Here is a 15873-nt window from a genome sequence, read left to right on the forward strand (position 1 = left end):
GGGAAATAAGCAATAGGCATTGCTGTGTTCCAAATGTCAAGACTTCCATCCTTCTATAAATCGTAGTCAGGGCTCAAGCACAAGAGGGAAAATTCCCAGCACAATCCTGCACACTGCACACACAACAACTCTGGAAAAGGACAGAACTGAGCAACTGTCCATACATACAGTTTTCCAGCCTTTTCACATGCCCAAAGAGAAAAAGCCCAACCAGGAAAGGAAGTGATTTTACTTAGCAAAGTAAAAATTAAGATACAAATTATGGGGAATACTTGTATAAGAATTCAGCTTCCAACACATGGAGAAATATGACTGACTGGGAAACAATAATAGTAGCTGTTCAGAGATTGCACCACCCCTCCTAATAATTCTGTGTTTGTTTCAGTCTGCATGATTCTGTATAATTTTGAAGCCTATTAGAGGTGAAGGAAGTGAGGACCACTGACTATAAAACACAAAGGTCAAGACACAACCCCTGCCCCGGGAAGTCTCTCCACTGCAGATTAACAGCTGTTTTGACAGTTTAACAACTAAAGCATTACTCCAACAGTGCTCTGATTTTACACATCTTCTCAGCACACCCACTATGGAGCACTGCATCCTGGACCAAAATAAAGGGCATCGCCATTTTTCTCAGCCATTCTTGAATTTTTGACCCATATGTGTTTTTGCTTCTAGTCATATTTTTTTTCCTTTTTCAGCAAGTAAAAAATTTTAAGCTGGCAAGCAACAAGAATTTCACAGCCCTTATTTAAAAAAGCATATAGGAAATGAGGTTTTAAAATCCACATTTATGTAATGACTCTTAATGAGGAAGAATGACACCTAATCAGAGGAAGTCCTAGTAAGATTCCCTGATGCGCTGACAGACAAAGATAAGCAGTACCAGGATTGCCCTATACTGATTTCAGACAAGAGATTTTCACATGAGGCTTCTTGCCCACAGTGTCACCACTTCCTGCCCCTCTTTGTTCCACGATATAGGAGACTTCATTAGATTTGCAACCTCAGGCTCATTTCCATGGCAACTCATGGCACAACAAAACACAAGACATTAAGCACGATACTCTGATTTCATCAGGAGAGAAGGAACTGGGCTGTGAGCTGTCAGAATCGTACAACTCAAAATAAGTAAGTGCAACAAAAGAAATCAAGAGTCACAGCATGCTAAAGTGCCCTGGGGATAAAGGGGATTCAATCCATGCTGCACAGATCCCCATCCAGATCAGGATCTTAGCTGCCCCACTGGTTGGCATTTTCAAGAGTCAGCGCTTCAACCTGTGGCATTGGGACTCAGGGGAGAATCTGTTCTCCAGAGAGAGTATCAGACCTAAGTCACACTGAGGCTCAGGGTCAACTCACTCAGAGTTCAACCAACCCAATTATTTCTCCTAATTGCACCTCTACTGGAAATGTTTCCTTATCTGAAGGCCCAGCTGAAAGATGTCTTTTGAGGGCATGTTAAAGAGACTGCTTATTCTTATGCTTCACTCATTTGAATGTTTTCATTTCCACTCATAATACAATTTTATTCCCTGGCTTTTCTCTCCCTCTGAGAGAAATCTGCATCAGCACTAGAATCTTACTGATGATGGTGGCCTGCTTTCAGGTGGACTTCTCTTTAAAACATTTTCAGAGTAAAAGACATTGCAAGACTCACATCTAAGTATTTTTTGCAAGGATTCAAGTTTTTAAACTTGCATCCACTGTTCTGGTTTCAAAAGAAAGTCATAAGCATTTTTTTGGATGACAGAATAAATGTCAAGACAGAAGCAGAGGAACAATACATATTTAGACATACCAGAAAGGTTTCAGACAGTGAACATTTGAATCAATTTTATACCTACAGCTTGAGCTAAGACTAAGAATTCAATCTGTGGGAAAAGCCCCAAAGCAGTCTTTGATAATAAAAAATTCACTGTGCTATATCCTTCGAGTAAGTGTAATTCATTCCCCTAGTTCAGATCTCCTCAGACCTGTATAGAAGTTCATTTTCTTTGATCTGCTGTATAAACACAATTGCACATTTGGGGTTAAACACATCTAGGAGCTATTCCTGCATCCTGCTGGCATGGACATTTCTAAGCCATTCCCTACAGAGGATTTGTTCATTGACACATTTCTCTCACTTAGTGTTCCACTGCATTGGCTTCAATAGGAAGAAAAAAAACCCAAATTTTTCCAATAGGATGTTCCTAGAAGCTGAATGAGGTTTAGACAGCGGTTTTTAAAAAGCATACTCTCCAGAAGGCAAAATTTTAGAAAGACTGAGTGCAATGTGAAACAAGGTAAGCCAGGCTGGAAGACTCCATTCACAAGGACTGGTGAAAATCAGTCCTTAAGTACAGCTTGCAGAACTTTATACCTATGAACCTCATGCCTGCATACTCAGAGAAAAACAGAAAGATAGCGAAATTTCAAAATCTGGAAATCCCATAAAATCACTGAATCCCACATAGCTTCTGTTCAAATGTATAAAGTTACTGCAATTTGTTTGAGAGTTCCGTCAAAAATCTGTGAACAAGTCTAGTCTGAACTTAGCAAGAGACACTTCCTGTGCCTGAAGGACCTAACAGCAATCCTTGAAGTTTGGAAAATATCACAGCAGGCAGCTGCTCCATGGAGAGAAGCTGATGAGAGCAGCATAGCCCTGCTGAACGCCAAGTCCTGTGGAAAACCCAGGAGCTCAAACACAGCACTGATGGTTTCCAAATTCCCTTGAAAAATGAAATGAGCTCTTCTGAATTTCCCCTGCAGTGACAGGCAACTCCAGAGCCATAAACGATTGCTGATGTGGTAAGAAAGTCACAGTGATTTCACAAGCACTGGAAGCATGGCTTGGGAAGGCATTTGGGAAGCAAGCTCTAGCATAAAGCACACTGCCTCTCCAGACTTCCAACCAGAGCACCTGTCTGCCAGCTTCCCAAATGAAATTTACTTGTGCACTTTTCTAGCAATTCATTCTCTTGCATCTGGAAGGACACTGTAATACTATATACACTCTGCTTTCACCACACCTGTGTGGCAGTGTGTGCAAGAGCACAGTTATACCTGATACAGTCTCACAAGGACAGAAGACATGAGAGCTAGACCAGTGCAGCACTTCTGTGTCTTTTCAGACTGGATATGTAATGCAAGTGTACAAATTTGACCCAGTGGTAATGGTTGAGGATGATGGGATATGTGTGGATAGTTTGACAAAGTGGAGGGAAATCCTGACTTCATTCCTCACTCTGCTGTGGATTTCCTACATTAACTTCTACTAAAAATAATCCTGCAGCAAGAAAAATCAGCTGGTGCCTTGCCTTTGACATCAGGAAAGGTATGATGTTATCTTTGGTGTAATAGAAAATTCTTTTCTGTAGAATAGAGATTATTATGAAGTGCTCCTCTGTTTCCCAGAGGTCTCCATAGATAAACATCAAGAAGTCAGATGCTGTGACTATACAGTCAGACAAGGAAAATGTTACTATAGTCACATCTTAAAACTTGACAGAATGAACACTACATGTTCACCTATGTGTTTTTTGAATCAGTTATTATTTTCTTTTTCTGGCTTTGCCAATTGCAGTCCAGTAATTTTGTTTCTAGCACTTTTTCCCTAAGTTATCTTCATGTGGCATGAAAGATATCACTAAAGACGATGCCAGGCTGGAAACAGTCATCTGTTTTCTAGCGAAATCCTCCTACAAAGACAGCAACCAGCAACTGGGATGTACAGCAGCTGAAACCGTAATGGTGCATGCAATGTTTAATTGTGCATATGTGATACACACTATTTAGCTTTCTCATTGTTCCATGCAGCACAAAGAAATTCTCAGGAGGATGAGAAGGGTCATATCCATGGCTGAATGAGAAAATAATCATTTAAAATTATCATTATAGGCCTTCCTCCCTCTGACTTAGCTGGGTGAACCCTAGAAGATTTAGAGTTCAGGTTCAGTTCAGATAAACATCCAAAAGTTCACAGGTTTACCCAGATTATCTGAATCTCTAGAGCACCGAAATAAGCTGGAAATCTCCAGAACTGCCTTTCTTGGGATTTCCTGCACTTCCAGTTTTGGACAAAAATCAGAAATGGGAAAAAAGCCCCACAAAGTGAACCAGATATTGCAGAATCTCAGCAAAACTCATGTTATACTTTGAAAGTCATTGTCTATTCAAATAGATCTATTGTCATTGTCTATTCAAATAGATCTATTAAGTGTTTTGATTATTTTTTTTAATATCAGCTTTTATGGCTAAATCAGAGTGTATTAACTTTTTCACCTGACTTCTTCAAGTCTATTCTACTCATTTTTACCATCAGATTTTTGTGAGTGGAACCCAGAGCAAATGGTAAAGGGAGGTTCTGTTCTACACATTTACAGTTCATCAACACAGCAGGTTTAGGTTCTTCAGAGAATATCTCTCCATCTAAAATATTTATTAAAGCAGCGACTAAGAGGTAAAGAGAAGAGACAAGGAGTATAGTGAAGAAGTTTACAAAGTACTGACATTGGTAACAGATATCCCTCCCATTGGCACATGAGCTGCTGGTTTTCCTCTTCGACACTGATATGGAAAAAACATCAGCAGCCCCACTATCAGCAAGAACATGACCCTCTGATCAGCTGTTGCTCACTTTCCCAGAGCAGACTTCCATCTCCCAAATTAGCTGTGGCCAGTCATTTTCTCTGGTGTAAAGATGTGGTTTGAATCACTTAAGGCAGATGATCAAACAAAGATCACATTGCTTGGCAGTACTTTCCATCATCCTCTCCACTTGCACAGCCAGAGAGGAGCATGGGCACCCCTGCCACATGCCTGGTTCCCCTGGCAGGCTGTACAGAGCCTTCCTCCTCACTGAACACCCTCTCCATTCACTCAGTGATGTGTTGTATCACTTGTACCAGGCCAACAAGAAGCAATTTTTTATCCTACCTAGTGGGGGAAAAAATATATCTCATAATTTGGCACTACCATCTGAACCAATCAAAGGCCTACAGAGTTCAGTTTAAAAATATCTACGAGAAAAAGGGGTATGTACAGAGTAATTCTTTCCCTGCTATATCCCTCCAGCTCCCAGGAAGGTACCAGCTTAGAGACTTCATGAACTGAGAGCTGGCACCTGCGCCATCATGTTTGATAGGTACTCACAAACCCATCTTCCTATAATTTGCCTGATCCCTTTCTGAACCTGCTAATGCTTTTTTTCCAGGACAAGATGTACCAATGAGATGCACAACTCCATTGCATTTCCTTTTGCTTGTTCATAGTCCTTGTTTAGCGAGGAGCAATGAATATAGAAATAGTTCCTTATTTAATTTCTCTATCCTTCATTCACTCTTATGAATCTTATTTTTAAAATAGCTATCATCTTTCCCCTACAGTCACTCTTTTCCAGCCTAGAAAATCCATTGAGCCCTTTGTCATGTAGAAGTCACTCCATACCATCCTTATGATCCATATCTTTGGGTTTTTTTCTGAAAATGCTTAGGATTTTTAAATTAAATCTTTCAAAACTTCACATAGAAGATTAGGTGTGAATGGTCTGTGGCAGGATGCTCTTGTTCTGTACTTTGATTTCTATTCCCCTTCTACCAAATCCTAGCATTTTAGATGACTCTGCCATCATTTTGTGGTGACACTCTCAGAGACAGCCATAATGACACCTGAGGTGTTTCCCCCCAGGGTGGGAGTAGCTATTTCCTGCTAGTCATGGCATATATGTAGTTTATGCTTGTTTCATCACTCTTCATTTATTAATATTAGAAATAAGCTGAGAAAAGAGATTCGGTCATTCAGCATCCTAATAGTATCTACAGTTCTCCAGAGCTGATTAAAGTTCAGGTTTTCCTGAATAGTTTTGTGTCATTAGCAAATCTTGTCCTTTTACTGCTTGTCCCCATTTTTAGATCAGGAATCATTTTAATAGCATGGAACAGATTTTTGTCACTAACCTTCCACTCCTGTTGTTGCCATTCCTTCTATTGCATCATTGTGATGTACTAGATAATTAGGGAAGTGTTTTCTACATTGTTTTCACCCATTTATTGGAGGCTTTCCATCCCCATGAAAGCATGAAATACCTCTTAACTGACATAAGTTATGAGTTAGAAGAGCAATTCCTTTCTCCTTCTTCCCTCTTGTCGGGTGTCCATCAATGCTGTGATAAATTAGCTCTTTTAAAAGGACCTGTTATAGGAAGCTCAGCTTCCTACATATATTTTATTTTTCTTTATTATTAATTTTTGTTTGGGTTTGGTTTTGGAGGGGTTTTTTTCAGACAAGTTCAGTGTTGATCTCAGGCTTGCCTCCTACCAGCATTGGCTCGACTGCCTGAAGTTGTCCAACATCCCAGAGATGTTCACAGATTTTTGGTCCTGTCTCTCTGCCTGCACAACAAACCTCGAGGCTCCTAAAATTTCACACCCTCCTGAAAAAACCTCCCAGTCAATCAGGCAGCTGAAGCTGCTGTTTGCTGCACCTCTCCAGAGAAATGTGTCTCACGGGGTCTGTGCAGCCACTGATGAAAGGCAGCAGGTTTAAGCATGAAATGCACTGTGGCTGTGGCAGCAGGTGGGAGTGGCTGTCCCGGTGTGCTGATGCTGGGGAGGAGGAGGGGCACACCACACATGAATAGCCAGGCACACACGGGACATCTTCTCACCAGATGGTGCATCAGACCTGCTGGAGCTCAACTCTTAATTAAACTAAGAACTAAGGGCCCCACTCAGTCACAGCATCAGTTTCCTCCCAACCAGATGTCGGCAAGCCACCACAAAAATTGCATTCAGTGCAAGCCCAAACCCAGGCTGAGGGTGGCCACTGCCCAGGCCTCATGTACCATCTCTGTCAGGATAAGAGGTTTTCTCCAGCAGGGAACTGACAGCCCCTTTGTTCTGGGTCATCGTGCCCTGAAAGCCCTCTTTCTCCTCCATGGCAAACCTGAAACCAGCACTCCTGCAGCACAGAACTGTTGCTAAGCAGGTATAGAAAACAGCCTGAAGCAGAGCAGGAAATTGTCTGTAGGGTTTACTCAAAGCTTCCCAAAGCATCCAGCTACATTAATTTTTCCTAGTAGATCATCACATTGACGAAGATAACCTATGTGCTGAAATCCCAGAGGTGCACCTGGCTAAGAGCAAACTGGCAACAGATGTCACAATGGATAACCTTACTAGGCATTTGGAAAACATGGATAAATCTGTGGAACCTTCAAAACCTTTGGATAGCATTTCAGTAGTGCATGGACAGAAATGAAAAGAGACCCAGGCCAAGATGCATGGCAGCCCTACATCTTTGCCTCTCAATTGCCTTCAATGCAATACAATGATTTTAGGGAAGTAAGGTCCATAAGCCCCAAAGAAGCAATAATTATTTAATTTATTTGGGTAAAACCTGAAGCCAGCAGCCTATATGTAATTTTATTTGTCAAGCAATGGTAACAGAGTAGTACGGATTTTTATATCCTGGGCAGTGACTCAGCATCAAATATTTAATGAAAAAAATACCAATAAAAATAAAAAGTAGCTGATCCAAGGACTGGCAGTGACTGTACTCAAGGATCCAATCCCTCTCTTACCTCCAGTCCCCTCCTCTCACTTCACCCCAACTTTTCCCTCCCCCTCAGCCTTTCTCACTTGGAAGATGTTATTGTTTAACATGGCACATTCCCAAGCTGCTAGACCAGGACAGTAAAATTATTCACTGACTTTACTGTACTCTTCCACCAGTCACTCATTTTTTAAGCTTTCAGCTCTCCTTCTCTCCACCCCCACCTCCTCCATCTCCCAATGAAATTTGCTTTTTCCCTTCTCTCCCTCCCTTTTTGCTAGGCAAAATCTGGAAAAAAGAAATCAAGGCCAAACTCAACAAAACTACCGCTGCGTAAGAGCAGTCCTTTTTCACACACAGATGGTCGGTCAGAAGAATGAGCGCTTTATAAGACAGACATCGTGCTGGTCTTTGGAATCCTGTTCCCCTGGACCTCAGCAGGAGTTTTTCATCACCAAAGTGGATAATAACTCTGTCAGACACCTCATACACACAGGTATTAATAAAAAAAAAAAAAAAAAAGAAAATACCGCAGTGACTGATTTTACAAGAAACTGGGAATCTTAATGTGATGGCCAAAAAACGCGCACCATGATTACGCACAACCAATAGCTCTGTCAACAGGAGTTTATGGCAGGTTGCTAATCAGCAGGGAATGCACTTATGTATACAGCCATGGTTTTGCACTTTATGGACAACATTTCTATGGCCAAAGTCCATGTACCGTTGCATGGCCATAAACATGCAGGCATTTTGTGCTTGTAAACACCCAAGTGGCCATAGGTTTCTCCAGGTTTGCATGTGGAAACCCCATTTTCACAGGTAACAGCAGCTTACAGCATCACTGCTGGATGTCCCACAAGGTGCCAGCAGGTACTCATGCCTTTATTTCTCAAATTTGGCCTAATCTAAAAATGGGGTAAACATATTATTTTACAGGAAGATTTAATTTTCCCCAGACTAAGATTTGATGACAAACAAGGTAGATTCCCATCATTGTTACTCAGCTTCCAGACCCTCAGCTTTTCTTGTAATAGATCCAGAGTGTCAAGACCATATCTGAAAAACACAGAGAGCACCAGCATTGGCTAACTCAGAAAAACAGCTCCCTTTGTTTAAAAAGAAAAAAAAATTTCAGAATCTCTACATTTCACTACAATAAAAGAAGCAATGCTAAAGAAAATCCCTGCAGGAAGTTTAAAGTAGGAGCTCTGTTCTAACAGTTATCTTTCTTCTACAAATGGAAATTCATAACATTTTTGTAACCCAGCATTTTCAAATTCAAATAGAATGAAATTATGCGTGAACTCTTGCACTCTCGCTTCATTAGTCATCCCCTTCATTAGTCAAATGAGAAGGGGCAGAAGGCTTTTGCTCATGACAGAAGTTCTAACAACAACATATTGGAGAGCTATTCTGACATTAAAGTTTAAAAATGTGCTCTGCATTTAATCTGATTCAATAAAGGCAGAGAAGAGAAATGCTGTCATCTCAGAAGCTTTAAGATGGTTGCGTTCCCAAACAGAAGTTAATGTGTGACATCCTTTTGTCACCAGCAGACCGCTGCTCAGGAAGCACTAAGCAGTTATGGTGTACATGGAAGCACAAATCCCTGCTAAGGACCTGTGCATTCCACAGGTTAAGCAGCACCTGGTCTTCAAGCTTCCAGCTCCATTTTTCCTTGAATACAGTGGTAGGAAATACCCTCTTTTCCTACTCTGAATAGCCTGTTTCTCCCATTGCTCCCTTCACCAGCCTCTGTTTCAGAACCATCTCTTTGCACTACTGAAGTTTCTGAGAAATAAACACCACGAACGACAACACGCTGATGATTTGTACTCTCCCCTGGGTGCAAAATTAAGTCAGGATTTTGTTCAGGAGCTGCCAAAGATCAGCACATTACTTACCATTAGAGAGATGCACAGACAAAGCTATGAGTGAAGATTGCCAAGAAATGGGCTTTGCTGTGCCCACTTCAGTTTGCTGCTGTCAAGCCTTCAGATTCATTTTCCAAACGTAATGAAACAAATTAAGTCAGCCTTTTCAGCATCAATCTCATCCATCATAAATTAATTTTTCGGGGCATTTTCCCATGGATTTAATCCAAGTGACCTGGATTCCATGCTTCTTGTCTACACCAATCATAAAAATTAACAATAAGTGTTCAAAATGAGATCTCATACATATGGAACATAGAATAAGATTTAGAAAAGTAAGGTTAAAAGTGTTTAGAAACTTGGGGAAAAAGTTTAAACAACAAGTCTCTCAAAGTAACACAGTTATTTGAAACGATTCTATATTAACACAGCACAAATAGATTAGGTATTAACTCTGAATGCACACAAATCACATGTAGTCTGTTTTCAATCAGTCTTTTCAAACATGTAGACACTATTTTTTTAATTAATATTAATGACAAGTGCTCAGACTGCACTGCAACAGCAAAGCTTTTATTAAAGAGGGTGAGAGGAAAGGAGAAACTTACCATAAAGACAGGTTTTTCAGAAACACATCTCAGTCACTCCCAAAACCTTCTCTGGCATGGATGGTGCTGACCTCTGTGAAATAGAAGGTAGGATTGGTCTGGGGAGGAGGTTAACAGGCCAGTTCCTACAGTAAACAAACAAACTTTTTAATTGAGGATCTTAAACAGGGCAAGAAAAAATAAAAATCAACCAAACAAAAATCCAGTAACAATTTTTCCTCAATAGGAAAATGTATGGTACAAAGGAAAAGTGTGTATTTCAATGTTCTCACTTTCTTTCTCCACATGCCTCAGTCTGACAATCTGAATTTCTCCCCCTAAGAGCATCAGCTGCAGTGATTACCACAGCAGCAATTTGTTGATAGCTAAAGGGGAGGAACGTCTAAAAACACATAGGGTGATGCATCCTCAGTCTCCCACGTCTATCAAGACAATTTTAGAGAATTTTATAATGCAAGATGAGCTCCAGAGTATTCAACAGGGACTTCTGTGTTTTCTTTGAGAATTTCACTTCTGCTGGGTTGTGTTTCAAAATGTTTCCATCTTAGCACGAAAACAGGGCAGGGTATAAACCAACCCTGCAGTGCTCTGGCAACCTTGTGCAAGTCAGAAACATACGTCTGTGAATGATCTGACAGGGGCTGAAACCCCAGGCTTGTAAAACCAACCAACAGACTTCAGTGCTCTCAGCGGAGGCAGGATTGATCCCTGGCAATCCAGGATTATTAGGGCTGTATTTTTTTAAGCAGAACAGGGAGTGTATTTCAGCTGGATTTTAACTCAAGAAAACTCTTCTGATTGTAATGGCATTACTACCTTTCTAGCTTCCCCCTTGCTCCCTCCCTGCTTAGTTCCCCTGCCAGCAGCTCCCCACCTTGTCCTCCAACACACAAAGCTGTTTCTGCCTCTCAGCCTCAGTCACATAAGTTGCTCTGAAAGGCAGAATCCCCAGGCTCTCACGAAGCTCCTGCTGAAATTAATGAGACTTGGCACCAGATCATCTTATAGAGAATGATTTGCAAGAGCAACACCTTGCTTACTATTGGAGACAACACGAAAAATCACTCTCCACTGACAGTTTTCGTCCTCAGCTTTAACTTTTACCCAAGTCAGGAATATTTTTTGCTTTATATCTGACTTGACAGTTACTAATACTACTGTGAGAACACACCACCTGATTTTATATGATTTAGGAAGAGGAGAGAGAGCAAAGATAATAGTTTCATTATAAGTTTTAAGTCTCTGTAAATCTCTCTACATTGAACCATTCCTGATCTCCCAAGAGGGACTCTCCAAACACTGAAGCCATGCCTATTTGGCAAGAACTACAGACAGGGATTTCTTTTTTAGTCTCCTTCGTCTCTACAGAGGGCAAAAAATCTTGGACAGAAAATTTTGGCCCAGGAGCCTTTTTCTTTACTTGCAGCAGTTAGAAGCACAGTGATGGTTTTAATAGAGTTCTGTAATGACTCTATTGCTACTTTTTATGACTATTACTTGGAGCAATAAAGTGGCAGAGGCAATGATATTGAATCACTAACTTTTCTGCAGTGAAGAAGAGAGCATAATTAGTCCATGAAGTCATTTTCATTCAAAGAGCAAATGCATTTCTACCTCCCTCAAAACACAGTAAAAATTCTTTCTCACCTGTGTGCTCCCCTAGCCAACATCAGAAGGTGAACTTACGTTGCCCAGATACTTTAGGAGTAACTTGAAATGTTACTCCTAAAGTTACAAACCCTTGACTTCTATTTTGTGATATTCCTGCAACTATTCCTCAGAGTGCCTGTTCCAAAGCCTAGCAATGCTCCCTAGAGCACCCCAGGATCTCATGCTCCCCAGGGAATCTCAGCATCAATGGGCAGCTCCACAGCCCCATTTCTCCCACCTGGGCAAGTACAGAGCAGCTCCCTCCTGAACCACATCCAGAGGACAAACCGGGTTCCAGGTGGGATAAATTGCCCCCTCTCTCTCTTCACTGGCCTTGGAAAGGGTTAAATTCCTGAGTTAGGTACTTTTATTTAATGACAAAAGCAAGAGAGGATGTTCTGCTCACACATTAGTTTTTCTAATGACATGGACTTCGCAACATAAAGGGAATACTTTTTCACCGTGTATCTTTATAAAGACATAGTCTGAGACTGAGAGACCCTCACAAGGGCTGCAGGGTAAAACTCGAGTTCCAGTGAAGGAAACTGACAGTTTTTTCTTTGAAACAAAGATTTCAATGGCACTGGAATTTCTCCTGCTCGTGCCCAAACAGCTAGGTTTATTAGCATGAGATCCCCCTATCTACTCAATAGAACATTTATTAACTTCACTTTTAGTGTATCTAAAATCACTAAACCATCTAAACGAATCACAGCTGAATACATGATCTTCATTAACCAAAACCAAATGAGTTTCCACTACAGTTCAGCTCTTGCTACAGCTGTAGCTGTGACGTGGTTCTGTGTTATGCTGTTCTCTAGTAAGGCATGTCAAAAACACAAACCAAAGGGGAAAATTATTTCATTTCCAAAATAAATAAATGCCTTTGATCAGTACTAATACATGAAAGGCAGGTATTAAAAGTTAAGGGACATGTGGGAAATTGGTTCCTCACAAAGCTTCAATTAGCTTTCAAATTATCTCTCACACAGTGTGTACAAATACTCCTAACCAAACTTTACTGAAAAATGGATTCTCAATACATTTATTTACCTAATAGTTAACACAAGGATAACAACACACATGCAAATGTAAAATAAAAACATATGTGGGGATCTTTTGCCCCAAATAAAAATTTGAAACACATGTGCTCTTTTAACTGTATTTCTTCACCCAGTGCTTTTCTCTTCACTGTTTGTATCTTTAATGTATTTGTTTCAAAGGTACATAATAATTTATTCCCCCTTTTATCTGACAAGCATGGTTTTCAAATAACATATTCTATCTTTATTTCTTGCTGGCATAACTCATCCATATCAATTGGTGTTTTGCACAAAGGGAGCTGACTGCAGTTCAACTGTAAGCTGGGATACTATTTTCATTAGAACTGCATTTAAAAATCAACATAACAATGTTGTAGGATGAAAACATTATGATATTCAACATTGTTTCTGCAAGTTCTGTATTCTTAAATCTTCCATTAAACTCATGTTTTTATTGGACACTTCTATTCCACTTCTCTCTGCATGTTTTCAATAGCAGTGTGTAACGTTTAGAGGGATAAATTAGCTGCAGCAGCTTTTCAGTCCCAGAACCAGAAAATATTGGAAAATATATCCGATGTCTCTTTTTTCCTCAAAACTTTAATTGTAGCTTTAGCAGAAAAGCATTAAAAATTCAGTAAAGCAAAATTCCCATGAGCACGAAACACAAGAATCAGCTCTCTACCCAGTGGACCAAATGTGAATGAGCTCTGCCTGACTCAGATTTCAGGCTATGCTCACCTACACTGAAAGTTAGGAAATGCTCCTAAATTTCTGCTGGACCTAAATGGCCGGGTGTGGGTAGCCAGGGAATGCAGGGACTCCTTTTGAAGGAGGTCCAGGGCTGGTCTCCACAAGGTCCTGCTTACTCCAGCATCGCTATTGAGCACCTCAAAACTGAAGGTTACTGGTAGAGCGCCACAATCGAACCAGTAATTAAAATTTTGTGTTAATTTGCCATAAATTAATATAACCAAAATCCCCTGCGTCAAGCTGGTTTACCCATGACAAACCCATTTAGCAAAATCCTTATCTGTTCTTTTTCAGTGTTTTCACTCAGTCTTTCCAGTGTACTTGTTACATGATGGGACCATCAACCGCACGGCTGCCAGCATGTTTCACCACTGGACCCTGCCACATCCACCATGAGTCATCTAACCATGAGTGAAGAGAAAGTGTCTTCATGTGACACACAGCTTCTTTTCTTTTCTTTTCCCTTCTTTTTTACCATCTTTACTTAAAATCTTTCAGATATCAGAACTGGGAGTTGACTTCTTCGTATTTTCAACAGTAATGGTAGCTTCAAAATAGGATATCCAAAAGGATTTTAAAACATAGTATCAAAGAAGACATCACCTTGGTAACAGCTGAGCAAAACAGACACTTCCAGCACCCAGAAAATGTCAATGCTTCATATAGCTGAGACTTTATAAGCTAAAACATTTTAAAATAATTCCATTTAGATTTCCCAAAAAGGTGATAATTTCATCAGATAAGGTAAGATTCTTCAAGGTGGTTGTCAAAAGACATATTTCTGGCCCAATTGCTCAAACCTCTGGGTTTGTCAGGTATCTGATTCAAAGCATGTGGTTATAAATACTTTTTATTTTTTTAATACTTAAGAATTAAAATATAAATGAAACAGGGTGCATTTTTTCCTTTTCATTGCTGAAAAATGTTTGAATATGGTGCTGTTTTTGTCCAAGCAAACACATTCTGCTTGATGCAGACACCTGACAAAATTTAAAGCCACCATTTAAAGTCCTGCAAACTGACTAAAAAGGGGGTCTTATTTAACAGTGTCTTATAAAAATAGTTTTATGATAGTGGAGAGAAGAGACAGGCAAATTTAGTAACAGGAACTTACAAGGACCATGATTACCAAAGAGTAAATTAGGATATTTTGGGAGCTTTGGCATACTTGAATAAATGCACTTACACAACAATCAGACAGAAGAGGAAAAAAGTATTACCATCCTGCAGACCTGGCACATCTCACTGAAAGCTCACGAGAGAAAACCAAGCAGCAATGGCCCTACACCAATCAAAAAAACATACAAAGACTGAGACAGGGAGATGGCACTATAAAAATCATAATCAGACTCAGGAACCAGACTGAGTGAATTACATGTTGGCCTTTGAGAAGCAAATCAAAACAATCAGCAGAGAAATCCAAGCAGCATTTGGACATTGACCATTGGAAACTAAGAGCAGTGGCAAGTCTCCGAGATTTTTCCTTTTTTTTTAAAGTGAACTCAAGCAAAGCTAGTAAAACTTAGCAATTGTTAACATACCACCATAACTACAGGTTTAATAATGTCCCATAAACTTTAAGAATTTCAAATTCATTGCTACAGAGCAGCTTATACATTCATTTTGCAACACACCCATTTTCACACTCAAAGACATCAGAAAAGCAGATTAAAGTTTATTTTTCTTTTGATAAAGAAGTTAAGCAGATTTTGGCAGCTTGCCATCAATTTGACCCCATCTCCCAACTTCCCCTCTGCCCAACTACTATAAATTAATCTTACACTGGTTGAGGGGGAAAAAAAACTGAAAAACTTCTAACATTCAAGTCCTTTGGCTGAACCTCTCAGGGGCAAATCCCGTGGTGACAATCGTTAGTCTTGACTATCTCAGCTGGCCTCTTCCCCAAAACTATGCTTATAGCACAAATTTCCATTTTCTTCTCTTGGTCTAGATGTTACCATGATCCACAATTTCTTTTTCATGTTCTCCAGAAATACCTACCGTGACACTCTTCTCCTGGACTAGCTGCTGGTCTCACACAGGGACATTTGCAGAGTAACCTCACTCATCTGAAGTCAGTCCAGATTTCCACTATGAAGCCTAAGAGCAGAGTATGGGCTTACAAAGATAGCCCCACAAATCAGCAATTAAATCCCAAAATTATTCAAGGAGGGAAAAGTTTTAGTTGATTTTGACTGCAAGGCAGATTAGATGAAGGTTTTTTAACGTGTATATATAACTTTTATAACTGCCTAGCAGTGAATATACAAAAGAGTGAACAAATCATACAAGGGGACTACCACTTTACAGACAGTTCAGTGAAGTGTACACAGGTCTTCCTAGGCCACTTTTTAACATAATGCTAAGAACATTGACATCCTGATCTTCCTTCAGAAAATTTAA

At 40.1% G+C, this 15873-nt stretch overlaps 1 long non-coding RNA gene across 1 annotated transcript; it reads right to left on the reverse strand.

The window, feature by feature from the left end:
• Positions 1 to 808: 808 nt before the first annotated feature.
• On the reverse strand, positions 809 to 15581 carry LOC119699659. The gene is made up of 4 exons (XR_005256495.1): positions 15472 to 15581; positions 14657 to 14752; positions 10025 to 10097; positions 809 to 9671 (listed from the first exon to the last, which is right to left on the reverse strand). It is a non-coding gene; the product is annotated as an uncharacterized LOC119699659 (long non-coding RNA).
• Positions 15582 to 15873: the final 292 nt, after the last annotated feature.

This window comes from Motacilla alba, chromosome 3 (genome assembly GCF_015832195.1).
Source record: "Motacilla alba alba isolate MOTALB_02 chromosome 3, Motacilla_alba_V1.0_pri, whole genome shotgun sequence".
NCBI classification, from domain to species: domain Eukaryota; kingdom Metazoa; phylum Chordata; class Aves; order Passeriformes; family Motacillidae; genus Motacilla; species Motacilla alba.